Raw genomic sequence first — 25348 nt, forward strand, 5'->3', positions numbered from 1 at the left:
CAGGCTCTTCATAGCATGACATGCAGTAAATTACAAGTGCTTCAAGCAGCTCAGTGAATTACAGTTCATCACTTTGAAAGGTTTCCCACTACAAGACCACAGATATCAGATCTGGCAGTTAGGATCCAATTAACACTTTGGTCAGAATAATCAGATTGCATGTGTAAGACTTGTATAATTCGTTTATTGCTTCCATGCATCTTCTGTCTGCAGGTAAATTTGTTGCTGTTATTTCAAAGCTTGGAATCAGTATTTCACTTGCCTTTAGGTTATATTTCAAATTCTTTTGCAGTACAGTGATGAACTCCCCTTGTTACAGCAATTTAGATCACTTGTCCTGTAGATATTACAGCTTGAGAAATGGTTTGTTTCTGCTAGTTTTGTTTTGTGCTCTTACTATGTCATTATATGTCTAGAAAAAAATTGCTAGCAATTTTTACTAAGCACGTTTTATTTAGTGCATCAGAGGCAGTTTTCTCCAATGTGATCACTGTGAATTTTGCATAACAACCCTATACACCATAAATGACATATGCAATGACATTTACATGTGTACTGTCATGCAAAACTATTTCCTGCTACACTGAATATAACACTATGACTGAATGAAAAAACATTCAGATTTAGTGATATCATTTTTCTAGCCATGGTCAGTTATTTAGAAGAGGTCCTTTAGGGAAAGACTAATAAGGAGATAATATTATTCTCATATTTGGTACTTTTGGCCAGCACTTTGATAGCTAGTTTAGTCACACTTTCAAACATTATAGCTAACTGGATAGAAATCTGGAAAGACTAATTTGACCCAAAGGATGATACAGTTTCTTTAAAAAATTGGATATATAAATTTCACCACTGTAATTTTTAAACTACAATGGCCTAAAATTTTTCATAAATAAAAAAGTGTAATAACATTTCCTGAAATAGCATCACATTCAATTTTCAGTGAAGCTTATTTGTTATAAATTACTGTTTCTTTATTCTATTTTATATTATGCCTAATGCAGGGTTAAGTTCCTAGATTCAGAACACATTTTAAATTCAATACAAACTGTCACAGTACCATGAAAACAGTTAAACAAATTCTACTTAGAAGATGTATTAAAAATGATTGCTCTTTATAGATAAAAAATCTAAGTGATAAGATAAAAATCTAAGATAATACAATTAGCATTCACAGTTTCTTTTCACAAGTGGCTGTTACTTTTTTATACAATTGTACCATTCCAAAGGTCAACTGGATAATGCAAATACAAACATTTTTTCCTTTGAATGATAATAAAACAATATTAACAAAGGCACACGTAGCAACAAAAAGCATGGTTGCAGGGTCAGACTTTGAAAGCAGAACAATTCAAGCTGAACATTCGGTCTTTCACTAGTGTGCTTTATCACTTTGGACAAGTTATTTCTCTGAGACACTACTCTTCTATCAGTAAAATAGAGGTAAGAACATCCATTTCACTAGGTTACTAGAATAATCCTTACTTTGAGGATTAATTGTGGTAATGCATGTACACACATAACACACAGTAACTACTCAAATTTTCTTGCACCCTTCCTTCACTCTACCAAATGAACTTCTTTCAAGAGATTTAATTCCACATATCAAGTTGCCACAGTTTATACACTTAGAATGCTTAGAGACACTACACTACCTGGTGTCCACTCCGATTTAAGCTTCAAAACTATTAAAAAGTTCGGGGATCTTAATCTGTATTGAATCCTGAGGGGTTTATATCAGGAAGTAAAAAAAAAGTGATACATGGTATCTGTTAATAGTGTTCTGTGTGTACAGTTATGCATTGTATTTCTTCTTCAAGAGGAATATTCTAGTACTAAATACAAGCCGAGTTAAGATTTTTTTGTTTGTCAGGCAGCAAACTGTCTGAGCAAGCATGTCCTTGTGAAATTCCAGCCCAGCCTCAGAGCAGCCTAAGCCCAGTAAGGGCTATATTGCAGCAGGCTCTTCTGGTAGCTACTATTTAGTTACTAAATGTTTCAGTTCTAACTCTTTTTGCTCACAAGATTCCTTGTCATTAGGCTCCATTCCCTGTTTCTTCTTTGGTCTGTTCTAGTGGACCAGTGTTTTTTTTTTGGTTTTTTTTTTTGCATCTAAGTAAGTATTATCTTTCTTCGACTTTGGCTCTAGGTTCTAACTAAAGTTTCAACTTGTTATATAACTTCTTAAAGAATAAACCCTCCTGCAAGTCATTCATTCCTTCAACCAAAGTTTGATGATTTCTGGTTCGTGGAGGGGAAGGTAAGTCAATGCACGATTGGAGTTCAGTATGGGAAAGGTCATGATAGATGCACGCACATAAAGAAATGGGATCAACATTAATGTGGCATAATGAGGAAAGGCTTTCAAGAGGAGGTAATGCTTAAGTTGGATTTTAATGACTGAGTAGGAATTAAGGATGGTAGAAGGCATGTGAAGGCAAAAATAAAAAGGACTTTTTTGGGCAATGGCAAGTCATTCCTTATGACTGGGTTATGGGAGACATATAACACACGTAGGTAGAAGCCAGATTGTGAGAGGGCCAATGCTACTAAATTTAGATGTTAAACATGTCTTCTACAGCCAGTTCTTGAGGGAAATAGGGAAACATGGAAAAAACAGACAACAAATACTAGTAAGGATGTGCAGATAAGTGGAACCTGTTTACACTGTTGATGGGACTAGAACCAGGTACAACCATTACTGAAAACAGCACAGAGGATCATCAATAAATTAAAAAAAGAAATACCATATGATCTATCAATCCCACTTCTGGGTTTGTATCCAAAGGAAATGTACTCAGTATTTCTAAGAGAATCTGCACTTCCAAGTTCACTTCAGCATTATTTACAATAGCCAAGATATGGAAACAACCTGGGTGTTCAAAATGGATGAATGGATAAAGAAAATGTAGTATATACATACATAATGGAATAATATTTAGCCATAAAAAAGGAAACATTGTTATTTGGGAAAATATGGATGAACCTGGAGGGCATTACGCTAAGTGAAATAAACCAGACAGACAAAGACAAATACTGCATGTTATCACTTATATGTGAAATCTAAAAGCAGAAGTCAGACTCATAGAAATAGAGTGTAGAAAAGTGGTAGCCAGGGCATGGGGAAGTGGGAGAAATAGGATGAGGTTGGTAAAAGGGTACAAGCTTTCAGTTTTAAGATAAGATCTTCTTTAGATTTGAGAATCAAATGTATAACATGTTACAGATTGTTGATAACAGTGTCTTACATAACTGAAATTTACTAAGAGAACAAAACTTACATGTGCTCATGAAAAAATGAAAAAAAAAGGTAAATATTTGAGGTGATAGATATGTTAAGATGATAGCAGTAATCCTTTGACACTGTTTACAAATATTAAATCATTTTATATTTTAAATACAATTTCATTTGTTAATTTTACCTCATAAAAGCTGAAGGGAAAGGCAACAGGAAGATAGACTATTTTTTTTATTTTTTATTAAAATATCATTGATATATACTCTTATGAAAGTTTCACAAGAAAAACAATGCGGTTATTACATTCACCCTTATTATTGAGTCCTTCCCCATTGCAGTCACTGTCCATCACTATAGTAAGATGCCAGAGTCCTTATTTGTATGCTCTAAGCTACACTGTCTTCCCCATGACCCCACACACACCATGTACACCAATCATGATACCCCATAATCCCCTTCCCTCTCCTTCCCCCACCCCTCTCCTTTGGTAACCACTAGTCCCTTCTTGGAGTCTGTGAGTTTGCTGCTATTTTGTTCCTTCAGCTTTGCTTCATTGTTGTACTCCACAAATGAGAGAAATCATTTGGTATTTGCCTTTCTCTGCCTGACTTATTTCACTGAGCGTAATACCTTCTAGCTCCATTCATGTTGTTGCAAATGGTAGGATTTGTTTCTTTCTTATGACTGAATAGTATTCCATTGTGTATATGTACCACATCTTCTTTATCCATTCATCTACTGATGAACATTTAGGTTGCTTCCATTTCTTGGCTATTGTAAATAGTGCTGTGATAAACATATGGGTGCATATGTCTTTTTGAAACTGGGATCCTGCATTCTTAGGGGAAATTCCTTGGAGTGGAATTCCTGGGTCAAATGGTATTTCTATTTTGAGTTTTTTGAGGATCCTCCATACTGCTTTCCACAATGGTTGAACTAGTTTACATTCCCACCAGCAGTGTAGGAGGGTTCCCCTTTCTCCACATCCTTGCCAACATTTGTTGTTCCTAGTATTTTCTTTGTTGGCCATCCTAACTGGTGTGAGGTGGTATCTCATTGTGGTTTTAATTTGCATTTCCTTGATAATTAGCAACGTGGAGTATCTTTTCATGTGCCTATTGGCCATGTGAATTTCTTCTTTGGAGAAGTATCTATTCATATCCTCCGACCATTTTTTAATAGGGTTATTGCTTTTTGGGTGTTGAGGTAAGTGAGTTCTTTATATATTTTGGCTGTTAACCCCTTGTCAGATATGTCATTTACAAATATATTCTCCCACACTGTAGGATGCTTTTTTGTTCTGCTGATGGTGTCCTTTGCTGTAGAGAAGCTTTTTAGCATGATGTAGTCCCATTTGTTCATTTTTTATTTTGATTCCCTTACCTGAGGAGACGTGTTCATGAAAAAGTTGCTCATGATTATATTCAAGAGGTTTTTGCCTATGCTTTCTTCTAAGAGTTTTATGGTTTCATGACTTACATTCAGGTCTTTGATCCATTTTGAGTTTATTTTTGTGTATGGGGTTAGACAATAATCCCATTTCATTCTCATGCATGTAGCTGTCCAGTTTTGCCAACACCAGTTGCTGAACAGGCTGTCATTTATCCACTGTATATCCATGGCTCCTTTATTGTATATTAATTGACCATATATGCTTTGGTTTATATCTGGGTTCTCTAGTCTGTTCATTGGTCTATGGGTCTGTTTTTGTGCCAGTACCAAATTGTCTTGATTACTGTGGCAAAGATAGACTATTCTTACATATTTATTACTTCAGTTTATTTTTGATGATAATAATCTTTTCTTCCATTATGTTTTCTGATTGAATGCTGTGGTATATATAAACTCTGTTCTGCCTCACACCTTATGTTAGGAACAATTCTAACAGATTGAAGACCTAAATGTAAAAAACAAAACTATAAAAATTTTGGAGAAAATACACAGAAAAGTTGTACAATTTTGGTGGAGGAAATCTTCTACAATGGCACAGCCCAAGAAACCATTAAAAAAAAGAAAACAATAAATTCAACTGTGGTTAAAAAAATAAGCATAGTAAATACAAAGTCAAAGGTAAATGACAAACTGGAAGTGATAATTGTATTCAGATTCTCTAATATGTGAAAAGATCCACTGATCAAAAAGAAAAAGACCAATAGTCCAATATTAAAAATGGGCAAAGTACTAACCAATTCAGAGAAAATGTGTTTATATATGAAAGTATGTTCAACATAATTTATAATTAAAGAAAGAAAATTAAAGATATTCTAGGAAGCCTATCAGATTGTTAAATAACACTGTGTTGTTGAAGTTGTATAAAGTAGACACTAGCTTAAAGAAATACAAAATGACAATAGATCTATAGATAGCATTTGAGTAATATCTATTAAATTTACAAATAAACATATTATTTGAACTAGGAATTCCAGTTCTAAAAACCTATCCTGAGTTATACTTGTGTATATGTGAAATGATGTATGTTCAAAAGTAGTCACTGAGGTATGTTTTTGTTAGCAATAAATGAGAAACATCCCAGGGGACAATAAATAGGAGATTAATAAAATGACATCCATCAGTGGAATACTTCCCAGTCATAGAAAAGAATGAGGAAGCTCCTTACAGGTTGCTAAAGCAATGAATTTCAAAATATATTTCCTGGTGCTAAAAAGCAAGGTGCAGAACACAGAATGCTACCACTTGTGTAAAGTATACACAGTGCTTAAATATGCACAAAGTAGCTCTACAAAGATATATAAGAAACTGATAATACTGGTTGTCTCTGGGGAAGGGAACCATCTATGGGACAGGAGTAGAAAAAACACTTTATTCTTTTTATACTTTTTGCATCTTAAACTATATAAATATATTATTAATTCAAAAAATAAAAAAAATTAAATGCAGTTATAAGGTATTTTAAGATCATAAATAATTCACAGCTTTTTAAAAGAAAGATTTTCCAAGAATAATGTTTCAAAGAGTCAATCAAGTGCAAAATACACAATGGTAAATACTTTCTACTGGTTTTAAATTATTCTAATAAATCCTCTGAGCAAAACCAGTTGCATAATAATACAAAGTAACTTAGCTCTGACCCTAGTGCCATGATAATGTCCAAAATATTTTGTCAGACTAATGAGTTTTTCCAGAGGAATATATCAAAAAATGTAGCAAAATAATATTCATAAGCAAAAATTCTGTTTTGAAATAAACAGGTAAGAGGGAAATAAGATAAAATGGATCAGATCTCTTCAGGAACACTGTAGGAATATAATTGATATCCATAAGGTACTTTTCATCTGTGGATATCAAAGTCTTGATAAATGTTATCATTTTATACAATTGACAAAACCTGAAAGTTAGGACAATCACTAATCCTCTGATTATAGGAATATAAAATAATGCCAAAGTGTGTCTCATGACCTGTATTCTGTAACTTAACAGTATCACTTTTTTAGACTCAGGCTACCTGACATTCCATCACATTTCCCTCAAAAAACACATTCGACATTCTTAACCTTCTTTTAAACACTATTTCTAAATCTATTAATCAGAGATTAATCCAAACCTTCACTGAACATTATTTATTTACTCATTCACTCCCTGAGAGAAGACAATATTTTTTTGCCAACATGTACTTTACAAAATTTCTAAGCCTACAGATTTATCTATCCATTACTTTTGGATCCCAGATGTGCATCTGCACAGAGATGTGAAAGATTAAGTCCTAAATTAAACTAGTCAGAGTACAGGAAGGGTACCAATCCTAGCTATTCTTCTCACTGGGGAAGTGAGCACTCCAGATCCCTTCCCCTCCAGTCTCAGCATCGTCTGGATCAAATTCAGGTATCAAACCCTTGGTTCCTAAAAGGCCAGTTCCCCTTTTTCCATTTTTGCCATGGGAAACTAAGAGGAAAGAAACATGGTGGTATGAACTATATCCAGCCTCATCTCTAGGCATTTTTAACGTTTTGGTCTACTGTTTTTTCATAGAATTAACTTTTATAGAGTCCCTAAAAAGCAGCTTTGAAGAGGTTTTTCATAATAATCCAAATTGCTTTTCCTTCTTATTCTATCCTCAATTGTCTGCCTTCTTTCTCCCTACCCAACCTTACCTACCTCACTTTGTCCCATTACTTCCCTCTTCCACTTTCTTAAATACCTTTTATCTGTATATACCTGTGCCATGAAGGCAACATCATCTGCTCACACTGAGACGATATGGTAGCCATTCCTATCATTTTGTTAGACCCAAATGTCTTAGAATATAAATGTCATGGTTTAGTTACTACTGATACGTGCTGTTAGTGAAGATATTTTTCTTTGGAAAGAACAAAAGGAGTTGCAGTTATCACTAAATACCAGCCTTAGTTTGGATGGGGTGGATGCATAGGGAGAAAAACTTCCTAGAGGACTTTTGAGCAGTAAAAAAGTATTCAGAATGGATCTAGGGCCTCTGAATTTGGCTATATATATGCATCCTGCTTTAGGTTATTTCTCCCTAAGCTTCATAAGAAAGGCTAAATCATTGTGTTGAATGCTGTGTATTTAAGGCTTAGGTGTGTTGAATGCTGTGTATTAAGGCATAAAATAGATATAATTAAGAAATTTTTTGAAGAACAAATTAATGAAGGAATGTTTCTCTACACACCAGCTATATGTTTCCTTCAAGTGTTATTGAAGGGTGTGGTGATTAGAAAATAGCAAAATTCTTTGGAGATGCTTCTGAATGCACTGAAAATATAACATAATACTTTCCCTAAAGTCTTTCAACGTAATTGCCTCTTAGATACTAAACTGAAAATCAGTACAGTTGGGATTTGATGAAAATTTTTGAAATTTACTGAACCTGGGTGGTTCAGTAAAAATTCCTGTTTCCAAATCAGGAGAAAAGGAAAAGAATTTTTAAAAAATTGTACTTAATGTGTTGCCAACAATGTGAACAGGGTTTATGTATGCTTCCTTTGGCATATTCGTAAAGAAGAATCAGAGAACAAGGAAACTGCACTGGCCTTTTGACTACTCTTGAATACTCACTACAGATAGCCAAAGAGAGCAAGTAATGTATGCCGCCTTCAGCTTTAACCACAGAATTTTACAAATTTTATCTCAAAATTCCTTCTCTCCACAAAACTTCAGCATTGAGGTAATAGTACTAGTGTAAGAAGTAACAAAAAAGCTAAGTGTTACTGAACATCTTTCATTTCAATGAATCAGTTCTGGAAAACTTCTGATTTTTACCATTACTTTTCTGTATGCTGCACTATGTAAAAATACTTCTTGTGCCATTTTAAAATTCATCTGTTTAACATAGTAAGGTGCTTAAGGTCCAGAAATATGCCTTATTCATATAGGTATTCACAGCCCTTTAACATGTTGCTGGTAAATAGTAGGTCTTAATAAATGTTTACTGACCTAAATTGTACCATAGATAAATGTAGAAGTTTACAGAACTAACCTTTGTAAAAAAAAAGTTTCTCATAAGATCATAAATGTGATATGTGCTCAAAATTGAAATTGAAATATTAAAATATAGAAGAAAAACTGCCTATGATTCTATTATCTTGACTACTATCAAGAGTCGGTGTATTTTTCATATTTTTAATAACTTTTTAACATGAAATTTATTTTCTTTTGTTTAAAAAGTTATATACATTCTTAGATTCATTTGGAAAATACTAGAAAACAGAAAGAATTAAAAAAATCAGAAAGAATAAAAAAATCAGTTTTACTATTCAAATTCCATCCCTTTTGTAGTTTTAGACAGTCATTGCTTAGGTCTGGATATGCAGGACTTACAGCCACAATGGTTTAGCTAAATAACTTAAGTCCTCCAACAACACAGTTCACATTTAGTTACCACAGTATATTAATTATAAATAACTTCATAAAGTACAAACTTCACTGCTAGATCTTCAGTCCATAAACCACTACATTAAGTAATGGTTCATATCACGATCCAGAGCAGAGGACCCAGTTGATCCATACCCAGACTCCTAGCCCACAGAAATTGTGAGATCATAAATGTGCATTGTTTTAATTTGCTAAGTGTTGGGAACAAAACTTGTTAGGCAGCACTATAAAAGTAACATACTAGGAATAAAATTTTTGATTCACAGAATTTTTTCTTCAATGCTCTGTGGCTACACCCCAATGATTTCAGGTTTTTGACATTAAAGAGGAAAAAAATCTGAAGTCAGTTCACTTTACCCAACTGATTTGTAGGACACTTTCCCCCCCATCTGAATAATAATAAAATTATTTCCTTGGTACTTACATTATAAGAAATTTGCCAATACCAAAGAATAAATTTCTCTTCCTTTTTCCTTCTCTCCCTATCCTTATTTCTTTAATTCATTTGTTTTTAAGAATAATTTATTGGATCTGGTTAGTTACTGTTTCTATTTCAAATGTTCTGATCACTTCCCATTTGAGAAATGTTTGTATTCAGGAACTCCCATTATTTTTAGTTTCAAACTCCATTCTCTGTCCTGTTTTTGTCTCACATTTTAAAACTTCTGTACATTTCTTTATATTGTGGAGAATAAAATTTTCCCATCCATATTAGGGACTTAACTTACAGTGTCAGCACTGCTTTAAATTACTGTATATCTAAAGCAAAATTTACTTCTGATATTGCATTTTAATATCTCTGCAATCTTTATTCTATCATATTTTTATCTCACTCACTTCAAACTTATGCCACTTCCTTCTCATCTCAACCTGTTCTAATCTTTTAACTCTCTTTGTTTTTATAAATGCCAAACATTTTTACATTATTCTTTTGGATGAATAGTAAAGTATTCTTTGATACATTCTTAGTTAATGGAAAGGGTTTTTTTCTCTTGTTCTACATTTTTCCATCTTCTCTTCTTAAGCAGTGATGTGGCTAACCTTGCACTTGCCAACAGACAGGTTTGGTGTATTTCAGTTTACCAGAGTTTCTGTCCACATGGATCAGATTGAATCTTGTCAGTTCTGCATCTGTGGGTTTATAAAACAAACAGACACTAGCCCAGTTTTTAGCAGGCTTTCATCTAGTGTACATCTGGTGGATAAAGGTAGAATGCTGACCCCTCTCCTCTGTGACATCTCCGTATAATAACAGAGTACAAGTCTTAAGAAGGATAGGCTGCAGAGTTGCCTGGATTGTATGAATGACCAAAGTCTCACTAGCATTCTAATGTGGCCAAGTCACTTAAATTCTCTCTTCAGATTCCTTAGAGGTCAAATGGAGATGACAGTAATACAAAAATCTCATTACCTTATCAGCATTAAATGAGATAATACATTAAGAACGGCTTAGCACAATACTTGGCACTTTGAAAGCACTCAATATTAGGCTTCCCCTAATTTGATTATTATTATAGCACAGACAACCCAATCCCTTCTAAGTATACTGTTAGGAAGGCTCTTTGTTCACTCCTACCTCCATGGTTTTCCTTGTGGGGATGGCCTTTCCAGAATACAATGCATTAAAGTTACTGCAAGCTCCCTGTCTTCAACTCTCTGCTTTTCTCCCAATCAGGCAGCTGTTTCTGACTGTACGTGCAAAGACAGAATGCAAAAAGGGCAAAGGGAATTGATACTCAGGGTGCTTCACAAACTAGCCACATGCAGTTACACAAATCAGTTTTCTGATTGCTACAGGTTCAGAGTGAGAGGCCAGAGAGAGGCAGAAGGGTAGCTCTGGTGGGCCTCCAATTTCACAAAATGTTTAAAGTTTTCACAGGTCTTGAGAACAATGGAAAATTGAGAATTCTAGGGTCTAGTTTGACTGTCTGCTGACAAAGGTATCATATGGCCCATAAAGCACATGTACCTAATTTCTCTTCAAGATTTGAGAATAAAACAGTTGCACACATACACATAACCTTCCCAAACTCAGTGCTTAATCCTGTGCCTGCAAAGCTGCTTCTCTTCCTGTAGATTTTGGTTCACTGAATGGCATCATTATCTTGCTAGTCAGCCAAGCTCAACACTCCAGGGTAATTTTTAGTCTTCCCTTCACCACAATTCAATTTCAATCAGTCTGTAACTACTGCCCAATCATTTCTACAATGCCTCTTCCTCTTTGCCATTCACACTCCCTGAAATCTTAATTCCATACTTCACCATTTTTCATTTGGACTATTGTTAGTATCTCTGAAGTGGCCTTCTGGCCTCTAATGTCTTCCTTCTCCAATCAATACAATTTATTGTTGCCAGAATTATCTTCCCAAAATACAAATCTCATCATGTCACTACCCTTGTCAAATACTAAAAAGGTTTCCCAATCCTACAGAAAGAAGTTTATTTTCCTTACTTGAAATTCTCTAACTACTTTCCAGGTCTATCCAGAGATCTTTTCACAACATACATCAGTACCAGTGGGTCACGTATCGCCCTCTGAGCACACTTGGCACTTCAGCTTTCCAACAGTTCAACTTGTCATCTCTCTCCACTTGGAATGCTCTGTGTTGGCAGATATCTCAATCTGCCCCAAAACCTACTGCATCATTCAAGGTTCAGTACAGAAGCTATGCAAAGCTTAGTGATACATGGTTTCTTCTCTATGCATTCATTTTAATTTGTTCATTCTACTGTATTTATCTCATTGTGCCTTTTATTATAATGGTTTACACATAAATAAGACTAGAGAAATGACTTTGCTTCATTTATTCTGATCTTTCACAATCCAGAAAAATGTTTTTTGCACATAGTAGAGGTTCAAAAAAAAGTTCCCTGAAATTACTGGGGTTAAAACTTATCATATGTGAATACTGCTTTATTATAATCATTCTATGAAAATATGCATTAAAAAATCCATATTTCATACAGAAATGAAAATGAATAAGAATGTAATTTTTACTTTTGACATCCCCCAGTATTTTTGGGGTTACTTAATCTGCTATGAAGAAATAACAGCAAGATAAAAATTGTAAATGTAAGTTTCCAGGGCATGGATTGCCATCCTCCATAGTAATTACACCTAATTTAACTCTGTGTTTTTGACAAGCACAACTTTGAGCTAAATCATACTGTGGTCTTAAAACTATTCACATAGAACTTTAAAATTTACAAAGTACTTTCACATTTCTTATGTCATTTGTTAGATACTATACTTATTATCCATTTTTATGGGCTCAAAAAGACTAAGATATGTGACAATAAATAAGGAAAAATTGGGATGTGAATTATTAGTATTATTATTTTTTTGTCAAAATCAAGGTGTTATCACCACCTTTGCTATGATTTAATTTTGCTGGAGCCTCAGTGCTCCTAAGAGCCCCATTCTCTGGGTATAGGATTTATAGGTCTTTATTAAAGACCTAAGTAAGTTTGGCTACCCAATAGACTGACCATAAAATGATTATATAGTTTGTGTCAGACAATATGCTGAGAGCACCCTTGAATCTTTGGCATTTCCACTATCCTTGTGTTTTTGCAGAATCATTTTTAGTTTTATTTTTTGGAGAATTTGATTTTTATTTTGGACAATAAAAGTTGTATATATTTAAGATGTACAACATGATGTTTTGATACATGTATACATTGTGAAATGATGACCACAATCTAATTAGTACACCCATCACCTCCTATACTTACCACATTGTGTGTGTGTGTGTGTGTGTGTGTGTGTGTGTGTGTGTGTGTTGAGAACACTTGAGGTCTACTTTTGTTGCAAATTTTAAGTATAGAGTACATTAGGCCTCCAGAGATTATTCATCTAATAACTGAAAGTTTATATTCATTGATCAATATTATTTTTCCCTAATAAAGAACTTTTAAAACACCATACAATGGAACCAAGGCTACAAGTAGATTTACGACAAACATCAACATATAACTTGGTTTTTAAAGTTTAGTTATTTAAAGGGATTTTGTTCTATAATGTTTTTAAGTTCAAACTTAGCTTCCCTTTGTAAAACTTAAGTCACTTATAAATCTAAATTTCTGTAAGCAAAATCAGTCATCTACTATAAATATATTAGCTACAGGCCAACCATTATTATGGAAAAATCACTTAAAGTTTAATCCTTTGACTTTATAAAAATTCCAACTTGCCAGTCTTTGTAGCACACTGAAATTTATCTGTTAACCAAAAATTATAAAACATCTTTAAAGAACTTTGCTTTCCTCCTATTCAGCCACCATCAAAACTATTCTTCCAAGGACAAATCAGGTAGCTCAAATCTTTTTGTTATCAATTAATTGATCATTAAGGCAACAAACATTTAGTGATAGCAGAAATGCCATCCATAAAAGGTCAGGGATACTGTTATTCTTAGGATGCAAATCAGATGTTCTTGAATTCCCTTAATCCCAGTTTGGAAAAGTAATTTAACATCCAAATAACTATGGCTATTAAATTTTAGTACTTCAAGTGCTCTGAGAACATTTTGTAGTGCTTAGCAATTTAAGGACTCCCTTATTTGGTTTTACAATAGTGAGTAAAGTTTGATATTAATAAATACAACTTTGATGTTCTTGCATCTGAGCCTTGCCTCTGATGACCTCATATGATACAACTTATTCTTTGGCACTGACTAGGTTACTATGACTAGGTCATATTTGAATGTAATGTCCCAGGAGAAAAAACACTGCCAAGAGTCATTGTTTTGCAACATACATTGGCCTTTTGATTAAAGCCATAGTAACACCAGGATATGAATCTCTTGTACTGAAGCTGCAAGTTGGTCCATAACACTTGCATGTCATGGGTAAAATGTCATTTTTAGGACTAATTCAATAGTGTAGATGGACTTGTATCAGTAATGAAAACATACTGAAATTATTTTTAAGATTTTGTTGTTTCCATACCAATTGATGGAATTTAAATAGACGTCTGGGTAAAACTTCAGTTTTTCACTGGAATACAGAGGGAAGATGTTATAATAATATATTATGATGTCTCTAATAAACCATAGGGAAACATAGCAAATATTCCTTCCTAGGGGCTAGACTCAAAATAATCATATAGGAATCTTTTAGGATCTCTTGTAAGTCATGGGTAAAATGTTATTCAAAAGACACTAATAGCTACATATCCATAATTACATTAAATATAAAACCATCTGTATGCTACTTATAAAAGCTGTAAGTTAAATATGGACACAGAAAGGCTAAGAGTAAAAATACAATAATAAATATAACTTGGAAGCACTAACCAAAAGAAAGTTAGGATATCCATACTAATATCAGACAAGAAGACTTTAAGGCTAAGAAGACTGTTAAGTCAACATTACTAGAGATTAAGAAATACTTTTTAGAACAATAAAAAGTTTAAATTTCCAGATAGACAATAATTCTAATATGCATGCATCTAATAGCACAGCTTTAGAACACTTGAAGTAAAAACTGACAAAACTGAAAAGAGAAAGAGATAAATATGCATTCAATAATGGGGGATTTTAAAACACTACTCTCAATAACTCCAGATAAGCAGATGCAAAATTTTCAATAAGATTGCACAAGATATGAACAAGACAATGAATTCACTAATTGTTACACGCATACATCTATATGCAGAAATTTATATTTGCATTTATACAAAATAAATGCAAAATATGTGTTCTTTTCTAGTTCATATGAAACTTTATCATAATAGATCATATTTTGGGTAAACAAATTTCAAAGACTTGAAATTATCTATGTTTCCTTACCATTATGAAAGTAATCAATATTAAAAGATAATTTAAGAAATCCTAACATATTTTCAAATTAAACAAAGGTGAAATAATTTATAGGTTAAAAAAGAAATCATAATGGAAATTAGAAGATATTTTAAACTGAATGATTATGAATGCATGAATTGTTACACACATACATCTATGAATCCATATGCAATTATGAAACTACAATGTGTTAAGCTGTGGAATATAGCTAAGGCGGTGCATAGAGGGAATTCATAGTCTTAAATGCATGTATTAGAAACAAGGTAATGTTGAAAAATTGATAATACAAAAGTTCACCTTGATAGGATAGAATGGCAAAAAAAGAGGGGATGTGATGCCAAGGAATTCCAACAGAATGGGAAATAAAAGTGTATCTTCCTAAATGAAAAAAAAAAAGAAAAAAAGCCACCAGTAACTTGATAGTTTGTTTCTGCAAAGATTTTGTTCAGTAATCATTTTACTGGTGCTAATATCAGTATTTGTTTTTTTAGTCTACTCTGTTATGTAGTTAAGAGATAAAGCAAATGAGGGTGGTGTCAATGAGAACCAGGGTTTTTGGCATGAGGATATGGAAATTCAAATGAAAGAACAATGAGATTAAGTAAAAACTCTGTAGTCCTAAAAATGAACTGGATTTACAGTCTGACCTCTGTATACATTATATCTTTAAAAAAATACATTTAAGAAAAAGGAGTGGTAAACCAAAGTCAAAGGAACTACAAGAAAAGAAATAATAAAATTAAGGACAAAATAAAAAAATGCAATCTGAATCAAAGATATAATGTAAAGCAATATTATAAAACTTCTAGAAGATAACATAGGAGAATAGCTAGGTGACTTTGAATTTGGTAATGAGCTTTCAGATACAACACCAAAGCATGTATGATCTATGAAAGAAAAAGACTGATGAACTGGACTTCATTAAAATGAAAAATTTCACAGACTGGGAGAAAATATTTCCAAAACATGTAACTGATAAAGACTGTATCCAAAATATACAAATAACTCTAAAAGTTCAAGACAAAGAAAATAAACAACCCAGTTAAAAGTGTCAAACATCTGAACATATGCCTCACCAAAGAAGATATATAGATGGCAAATAATCATATGAGAAGATATTAAATATCATTTGTCATCAGTGAATTAAAAATTAAAGCAATTTGAGATAACACTACATACTATTAGGATGGCTAAAATCCAAAATACTGACAATACCAAATGATGACAAGAATGTGGAGAATGTAGGAACCCTCATTCATGCTGGTGAGCATGCAAAATGATACAGCATTATAGAGAACAGTTTGGCAATTTCTTACAAAGCTAACATAGCCTTACCATACAATTCTGCAACCACACTCCACTGTATTATGCTAAATGAGCTGAAACCTAGGTCTACACAAAATCGTGCAAACATTTATCACAGCTTTATTCATAATAGCCAAAACATGGAGGCAACCAAAATTTCCTTCAGTAGGTGAAGATAACCAAACAGATCTGGTACCTCCATACAATGGAATACTATTCAGTAAGGAAAAGAAACTGTGCCATGAAAAAACATGGAGGAATCTTAAAAGCAACCAATCTGAAAGGTTATATATTATATGATTCTAATTATATGACCTTCTGAAAAAGGCAAAACATTATACATGTTAAACTTGGATTTTTCAGTTAATAATAATATATTAAATACTAGTTAATCAATTTTAACACATGTACCAGACCAATGCAGATGCTAATAATAGGGGAAACTGAAGGCTAATAAGAGGTGGAAACTGAAGGCAAGGAACAGGGGAGGAAGTCTGTGAGAATTGTACCTTCTGCTGATTTTTTACTTGAAATAGTTAAGACAGTAAATTTTATGTGTACTTTACCACAATTAATGCTTAAAAATATTTACTTTAAGAAAGGTGAATGATGTTAAGAAACTAATATTAAAGATACGTGAATCTAAGGAACAGAAAAAAAATCGAAGTCAGAAACCTGTAACTCACCATTAGAGAAATTTGGCCTCCCTCCGCTTTAGGCTAAGCAAAAGTGTCACTCACACTGGTAACAGATGGAACACCATAGTAAGACACCACAATTCCTCAGTTGTAAGGTAGTATTCATCATAAGATATATCACTGATTTAATAATAGCTTCTGGGTGAAAAAAACTCACCGTATGTACATTTCCCTGTAGAAACATCTGAATAATGAAAGTGTGGGTGTCTTACAATTGAGAAAATGTGGAATGTCTATAAAGATGAACAAAGATAAACTGGTTTGTCTGTGCTCAGAATATAAACCCAATGTCTCAAGGTAAAATTATCCATCCCTTTTTCTCAAGGGATCTTGACCACAAAAGTATTCATGATTATAATGGAATCCAAAGAACACCAGCATTATAGAGGTGAAATTCATGCTAGCACTGATTTATTTATATATTGATTATATAAACATGAACAAAAACATTTTAGAAGGCTAACTATTGGGGACATAAGAATATGAGAGTATTGTCAGTCCCTGAAAAAGGCAGAGTTTACAGGGTTTACTCTGTTCCTTCTGTTGGGTTGACTGTTGCATGTCTGCTGGGTGAAAGGAGCCTGTAAGTTTACTCTACTTCATGGGAGGGGTTTTACCCTGGCTAAAGGACCACGACTAACCACAAAGTGATTGTACTCTTTGTACAGATTTAATCTCTCAGGTAAGTGGCTTGAGGAATGAATGTAGGCTGGATTTTGACCCCAAATGTCTGGTTCTTATGTAGGACATACACTGGCTTAGTGATGAAACATAGTTGCCATCTTTACTGGCATTTATGGCGATACCTGAAAATCAGAGCCTCTTGCATATTAACCAATATGTGATGATATATGCTAATGATTTGGCAAAGAAATAGTGGCTTAAGAATGGACTTTAATATATGTGACAATGAAAATAAATATTACCTCTTTTCCACAGATAACTAATACTTCGCTTTTAAGGAGACTTTAAAATATAGTTCTTGAAATTATATTTGGGACATTTGAGTGGGTTTGCCTTCAGTAAATTGGTATAAGCGTGGAGAGGAGGAGGGAGGGCTTCAGGGTTTCAGGCATAGATATATACTTCTGCCAGAGAGACATAATAACTATAGTACTTTTCATGTCCAGAGTTGGTAACTGTAACCTTTCAGATGTACATATGTAAAACTGACTGGCAGCACACAAAAATACCACTTTACATTTGCAACAATGATTTAAATTATATAATTCATATCTTTCAATTATGAGCTTTGAGAGGATCCCTGATTTTTCTCATTCAAAAACAAAAGAAACAAACAAGTTTTCTTTTTTTGAACTGTAATGATTCTGCATTATTTCTGATAAACAAAGAGAATGGTCTGCTACTTCAGTGTCTATGATTACATTACTGTACAATGGAGAAAAGTCACTAATGGGTACCTCTGAGGTCACCACTGAAACTCTAGCAGCCACATTTGTTTATTTATGAGCCCAGGACAGGGGTATTTGTTATATAAAATAAAATGTGAATATTTTATTTTGTTAATAAAAAATAAAATGTGAAATACTATTAAAACCTTACACAACCAGAGTATCTAAAATTATCATCCTAATATATAACTTCTGAAATAAGTACCCCCTTTCCATGTGCCTGGGACAGGTGTGGAGGGGCGAACTCAACTGGAGGAACTGCCATTCTTTCATCAATGGCAGGAGGAAAGTGGGATATTCAAAATGCAGAAAAGAATTACTGCAAATAAATGTGCACTTTTGGTCACTGCTTTTTGATTAAGAAAATACTGTGCATAATGACTTGAGAATGTATTTAACATAAATTATATTTGCATGAATTATGTTTATTCATATGGTCAGATACATAATGGCCTGCTTGATAAATGGCTGATTAGTCTTATAATCAGCCCAAGAGGGACCTGCTTCAAAAATACTCTCTCCTGGGGACATCTGACTTTCTAGATATTTTCCATTTTGGCTTTAAACAGTGAAATGTTGCTAGATTTGGGCACCCAAAACAGTTTACTTCCAGCTTCCAGTCTGCAATCTAGGCATTGCATCCTCAGGCTGGGATGCCTAGAGAAATCGGGCAATTGCTCAGCACAAACCTCAGAGTCCCAGGAGCCACAACCAAGTGGTCAGTGCAAAACCACTCTAAGGAGAGGAGCATTTTCATAATGAGAAGACATTTCAAGGGAACCATGATTTCCTTAATGCGATGAGGAAAATGTAGTCCTTCTGGTGAGAAATAATTACTGCAGACACCAGCACTTTTAATTCCTGTGCTTTGATGATGAGACTATTGTCTCTACCTGAGACTCTACTTGAGATATTCAGACATGGAAGATGCCTTCAAAATTAAGGGAAAAAAAAGTTAAAATATTGCTCTATTGTTAGGTAGCCTTATTCTGGTAAAACTGGTCTAACTTTTCCCTTCATGTCTTGCTCAGGAATATTCTTAACTCTTATGACCAACTTCTTCCTCATATTGATCTCAACTGTCACATATTCTGGGATATCTCCCCTGATGACCCCCACCCTGAAGTCCCAGTCTGGATATGCAACCCTCTTGTTCATTCTCATATCAACTTGTACTCTTCAGTATTGATAATTATGCTGTATCATAATGATCTGTCAATCCTTACACCTTCTTTTTTTGGCTCCCTATATTGTAATCTCTTGAGGATTATCCCTGCGGACTGTTTTCCTGCAAGACTAAATGGAATACTTGCCCCTTACTTGACATTCAACTAATGAAGAATAGAATAATGAAGTTCCTTACAAAGGAATTTACTTCTATTACATGTTAGTATGAATATCTCCACCCTTTGCTTACTAAACTTGATATCTAGGTATCTCTTTGCCTCTGTTCTTGCCATTATTATTATTATTAACTCCTTTTAGGAAAGGAAATAAGTCATATTGTAGAAACAGACTTCAGTACTTTTAGGTAGAAAATGCTGAGATCAGTATTATTTCACTGGAGCGATAGATTTGTGTTCAGGTGTTTAGTACTATGCTCTTTCTGATAATATAATGAAAAGGGTTTGTGGGTTCAAGAAAATAGAAAAATTAATATAGATATGTAATGGTTAATTAGAACATGGAAAGTTAATACCATAAAGCCTGTAGCAAAACAGTATTATAATTAAGATAGAGAAGTTAAAATAGCATAGGATTTTCACCTTTCTCTTGGTTACTAGGCAGGAATGACCAATTAGGACAGGTATTATATAATCAATTTTATTAATCATAAGTGTGCCTATCCCTTATTATGACTATTTAATCATAAATTCATTATGTTATAAATAATATTCATTTGCCCCTTGCAAAGATTAGAAGTTTTAAAAGTCAAAACTGGATTTGAAATTACTGTTTAATAAATGTATGTGGCTTATAGTTTCTGCTACTTGTTGATTTTGACTTTTTCTTTTTCAACAAGCAGTTTACAACCCTGAGAAAATACCATGTGAAAAAAATATATATATATCTATGTACATACAATGTGGATTTAAGTCTATTTGCAGGCATTTAAAAACTAAGTTAAAACTCAATTCAGTCTTTGGAGTTTTAATAGATGTTGTATCCAAATAGGAATAGTTTCTCCAATACATTCATATTATTATGAATATAGACTTTGCTCAAGTACTGTCACCTTCCAAAAGCCTTCAATGAAATACTGAAAGCGAAGTTTTTGCTTCCCCATGCTTGTGTTTTAAATAAAACCATTGTTAGAATTGGCTCTCACTTGGTATTTTCTGTTTTTGCAAACTTGTTTATTTAATTTACTTTGTTTTATTTATAGGTTATACAACAATGGTAGAGATTTAAAGTGAGAATACACAATACAGTCAGTATCATTCCCTGTTCAACAATACAATTTGCTGTCCATTTACTAGGCTTGATTGAAATAAAGCACTGATCAGGCATCTGTAAAAAATGTGTAACACTAGTAATTGTGATTGACAGACCAAGTTGGGGGTTGGGGTGAGGGTGTGGTGTGTAGCCCAAGGTAAATGCATTGGATAACCTGAATCTCCCATTAACCCCATAGGACACTTAGCAAATTTAACAGGTGGGGTTTTCTTTTCTTAAAAGAGTTTATATCCTATATAATTCATTTACATAGAGAAGTATTATGTAGAAATTATATAAATATTATAATTAAATTAATAGAGAATGCATGTTAATACATATGGCTAAAAAGGTCACATTTTGATATGAAACAATAAACCAACTATGTTATTATCTGTTTTTTGAAATGTGTGTACACTTGCATCTTCAGTTTTCTTAGTTCTTTTTCTTATAAAATAAGTCCTTGTAACATTACTCAGTAGCAATGCTTCCAAAATAGACATGAAAGTTTTTTAGATAAATTTAACTAAAAACCATCATAATATTTAAAGATCTGACTTGCCAGTGGTTAATGAGTCAATCAACTGATAAATATTTATTGTCTGTACATTTTTAGCACCATATACATAATGAAGAATAGAATCTAATTGCATTATGAGCTGTTTTGCAATAATCTAGTTCATCGGATTGCCAGTTAAATTCTTCATAAACATTTTGGTAATTCAGTAAGATTTTTCACAGTGTATATTGGTGTTTCCTAAAAAAAGAGTTACAGAAAAAAAGAAATTGCAAAAAAGGGATCTGGAGCCAAGTTAATTTGGGAATTACTTTAATGTAAAGTTTCAAAATGCATATCACCTGGAAATGATACACTGATAATGGGCTAATATCCAAAATATATAAAGAACTCATACAACTCAAAGCCCAAAAAACCACAACCCAACTAAAAGATGGATAGAGGACCTGAATTGGTATTTTCCCAAAGAAGGCATACAGATGGCTAACAGGCACATGAATAGATGCTCAACATCACTAATCATCAGGGAAATTCAAAACCACAAATGGGATATTACCTCACAAATAAAATAAAATATCACCAGTCAGAATGGCTCCTATCAAAAAGACAAGAAATAAGAAGTGCTGGTGAGGATGTAGAGAAAAGGGAACCCTCCTACACTGTCGGTGGGAATTTAGATTGGTGCAGTCACTGGGAAAGCAGTATGGAGGCTCCTCAAAAAAACTAAAAATAGAAATACCATGTGACCTAGCAATTCCACTGCTGGGAATTTACCTAACGGAAACAAAATCACTAATTTGAAAAGATATATGCACACCTATGTTTATTGCTATTTTATTTACAATAGCCAAGATATGGAAGCAGCCCAAGTGTTCATCTATAGGTAAATGGATAAAGACAATGTGGAACATAGAGGCAATGGGGTATTAGCCGTAAAAAAGAAAGTAATCTTGCCATTTATAACAACGTGCATTGACCTAGAGGGTATCATGCTAAGTGAAATAAGTCAGAGAGAAAGACAGATACCATATGATTTCACATATATGCAGAACCTAAAAAACAAAAGAAAAAATCAAATGACTCCTAAATAGTAACAGCGGATTGTTGGTTAGGAAAGGGGGTGGGGGAAGTGTAAATAGGTGAAGGGGATAAAGAGGTACAAACTTCAAATTATAAAACAGTCATAGGAATGGAAGTACAGCACAGAGAATATAACCAATAACAGTGTAATATCTTGGTGTGGTAGCAGGGTAACTATACTTACTGTGGAGGGCATTTAGCAATGTATATAATTATCAAATCACTATGGTGCACACATCTGAAGGCCAACTATATTCCAATAAAAATGTACATTACCACATGATTGACTCATCTAGGGACATACAAATTGTTTATAAACATGAAAAACTAACTTCTATACTAGTCAAAAATGCAAATTAGAACAATGATGAGAAATAAATTTTTTTGATTGACCATATTAGGGAAGATAGAAAAAAAGATAATCTTCTATTCTGGCAAAGAAATGGGGAAATGGACATGCCCATATATATATAATGGACAAGCCTGGCTGGTTGTTCTGTAAGTTGGTGCTTACTTTCTAGCCAGGAGTATGTACCAAAAATATATTTACATTTTGATCCAGCAATTCTTTGATGACTACAACCTAAAAAAAAAAAAAGTAAGGCTGTGAACCTACACACACACACACAATCTAAGTTTGGAATTTTTTTCTCAACTATCTTAAAACTGTATAGCAGTATATGATTTTTTTTCTTATCTGTATTTCCTACTTCTTCAAAACTGGTTTTAAAAATTCCTTGAAAAAAATGTTTGAAATCATTTACCCTAAAATAGCAGAAACTGTTCAACTCTATGATTAACAATCAATAGTCAGAATCTTATATAATTTGATATAGAACGCAAAGAATCTGACGAAGACAGGTATTTATAACTGAGTGACCAAAATCAAAGACAATAAAAACAAACAATAGTTCAGATGACTATCAAATTATTTTATCATTCAGTCCAAAAAGCTGAATTTGGTGCCTCAATTTGTTGCAGGGTAAGATGAGAGCTAACTCACTACTTGAAGAAATCACTTGGGCCGAATGGACATTAACAGAAATATCAAACTGATGTTAAAAGATGCCAATTTTTAACATGATAGTATGCTGAATTACTTTCATCTTCTTGGATATGTTCTTTTTACTTGAACTTTTATTATTGTAATATCTATTGTTCTAAAACAATATATTCTTAAATGAAGAATCTTTTAATAGTCCAAAGGGACAGGTTAAAAGTATTTACAGACTATTACCATTACTTGAAACTATATCTAGAGAACAAAGGCTAATCAAGGAGGGAAACATTTACAGATTTGGATTAAAAGAGATCAGTAAAGAAAATAGGACACAGTAGGTTCAATAGAAATGGGGAGTGATGCAATCTCATGAGAGACAGCAAAGAGGGGACTATAAATTAAGAATAACCATTTGCATCTAATTAAAAGAGGCTTCCTAAATGAAAGGCATTATGTTTGTGGAAACGCTTCTATCTCATGGTATGTATTTCATTTAAAATCAAATTAAGGCATATAATAAATTATTCTACTAATCTAGACAAGCACACAGCTTAACATGAACTCAAAATAATAAAGTAAATATATTAGTGATAAGAATAATACATATGATTATATATCAACTATACTTCAAAAAAAAGCTACTAGAAAAAAGAATACATGTGAAAATTATTTTTAGAATCAAATAAATAATAAAGGCAACATCTCTAAATACTTTCTCCACCAAGAATGCCAGACAAAAGTAGAAACGCTTTATTTCATGTAATCATAAATTCGGAAGGTTTTTTGAAATGTAGAGAAATGTTTTATATAAGATTATTAACTGATTCAAATCTCACAGTAATATAAATGTATTTAAGAAATACTATAATAGCATCATATACTTATACTATATATATATAGCACTATAAATACTACAACAGCATTTTTGTCTTTTTCCTATTAGTTCAGTATGGTAGACACTAGACACACACGGTTATATAAATTTAAGTTTAAATAAATTAAAACTAAATAAAAGCAAACAATAGCTTCTGATCATGGTCAACACCATGTGGTGAGTCAGTTCAGGAATGGTTATCCCTATTTTATAGATAAAGATCCATGTCAAAGAAATAAAATGCCTTGCCTGATATGTAGTACATGGCAGATCCATGAACTGAAACCAGACTAAGGTCTCAGCTGGTCAGAGGTCATACTTGTTGAAAAAAAAAAGCCCTATATAGCTTCCATTCAAAATATAACTGGACATAATTCAACACAAGGTAATTGAATACAATAATTACTGCCAGACTTTTTCTCAAGCTTTGAGTAATCATATTACTAAAAACTATAGTGCTGCCACTATATCTCTTTTAAACTGACTGGATATAAATAATCTCCAAAAACACTTTGTATTAAATTTTAGACAAGTGTTAACTGCAAGGGGCTAACCGTATTTATCAATAAAGAATAATAGCCCATAAAATAGAAGAGGAGGGAATACTTCCAAACTCATTCTATGAAGCCAGCATCACTATAACACCAAAACCAGGTAAAGACACCAAAAAAACAAAACTACAGACCGATATCCCTGATGAACATAGATGCAAAAACACTCAACAAAATATTAGCAAACTGAATTCAAAAATACATCAAGAGGATCAAACACCATGATCAAATAGGATTCATTCCAGGGATGCAAGGATGGTAGAACATTCGAAAATCTATCAACATCATCCACCACATCAACAAATAGAAGGACAAAAACCATGTAATAATTTCCATAGATGTTGAAAAAGCATTCGACAAATTTCAATATATATTCATGATAAAAGCTCTCAACCAAATGGTTATAGAGGGCAAGTACCTCAACATAATAAAGGCCATATACGACAAACCCACAGCCAACATCATACTTAATAGCGAGAAGCTGAAAGCTTTCCCCTAAAATCGGGAACAAGACAAGGATGCCCACTCTCCCCACTTTTATTCAACATAGTACTGGAGGTCCTGGCCACAGTATTCAGACAAC

The 25348-nt window shown here is 33.2% G+C and overlaps 1 protein-coding gene across 16 annotated transcripts in view; it reads right to left on the reverse strand.

The window, feature by feature from the left end:
- Positions 1 to 25348, reverse strand: part of FOXP2 (forkhead box P2) — a 568904-nt gene that overhangs the window by 75762 nt on the left and 467794 nt on the right. The window contains exon 1 of one of the 16 annotated variants that reach the window (XM_073238573.1): positions 1 to 3671. This exon is cut by the window's left edge and continues 7641 nt beyond it. The exons of the other annotated variants lie outside the window; for them this stretch is intronic. The gene's annotated coding sequence lies outside the window, so the exon portion shown is untranslated. Of the gene's footprint in view, positions 3672 to 25348 lie in introns of those variants that run through there. 16 annotated transcript variants of the gene reach the window in all.

This window comes from Manis javanica, chromosome 6 (genome assembly GCF_040802235.1).
Source record: "Manis javanica isolate MJ-LG chromosome 6, MJ_LKY, whole genome shotgun sequence".
In the NCBI taxonomy this organism is placed as follows: Eukaryota; Metazoa; Chordata; class Mammalia; order Pholidota; family Manidae; genus Manis; species Manis javanica.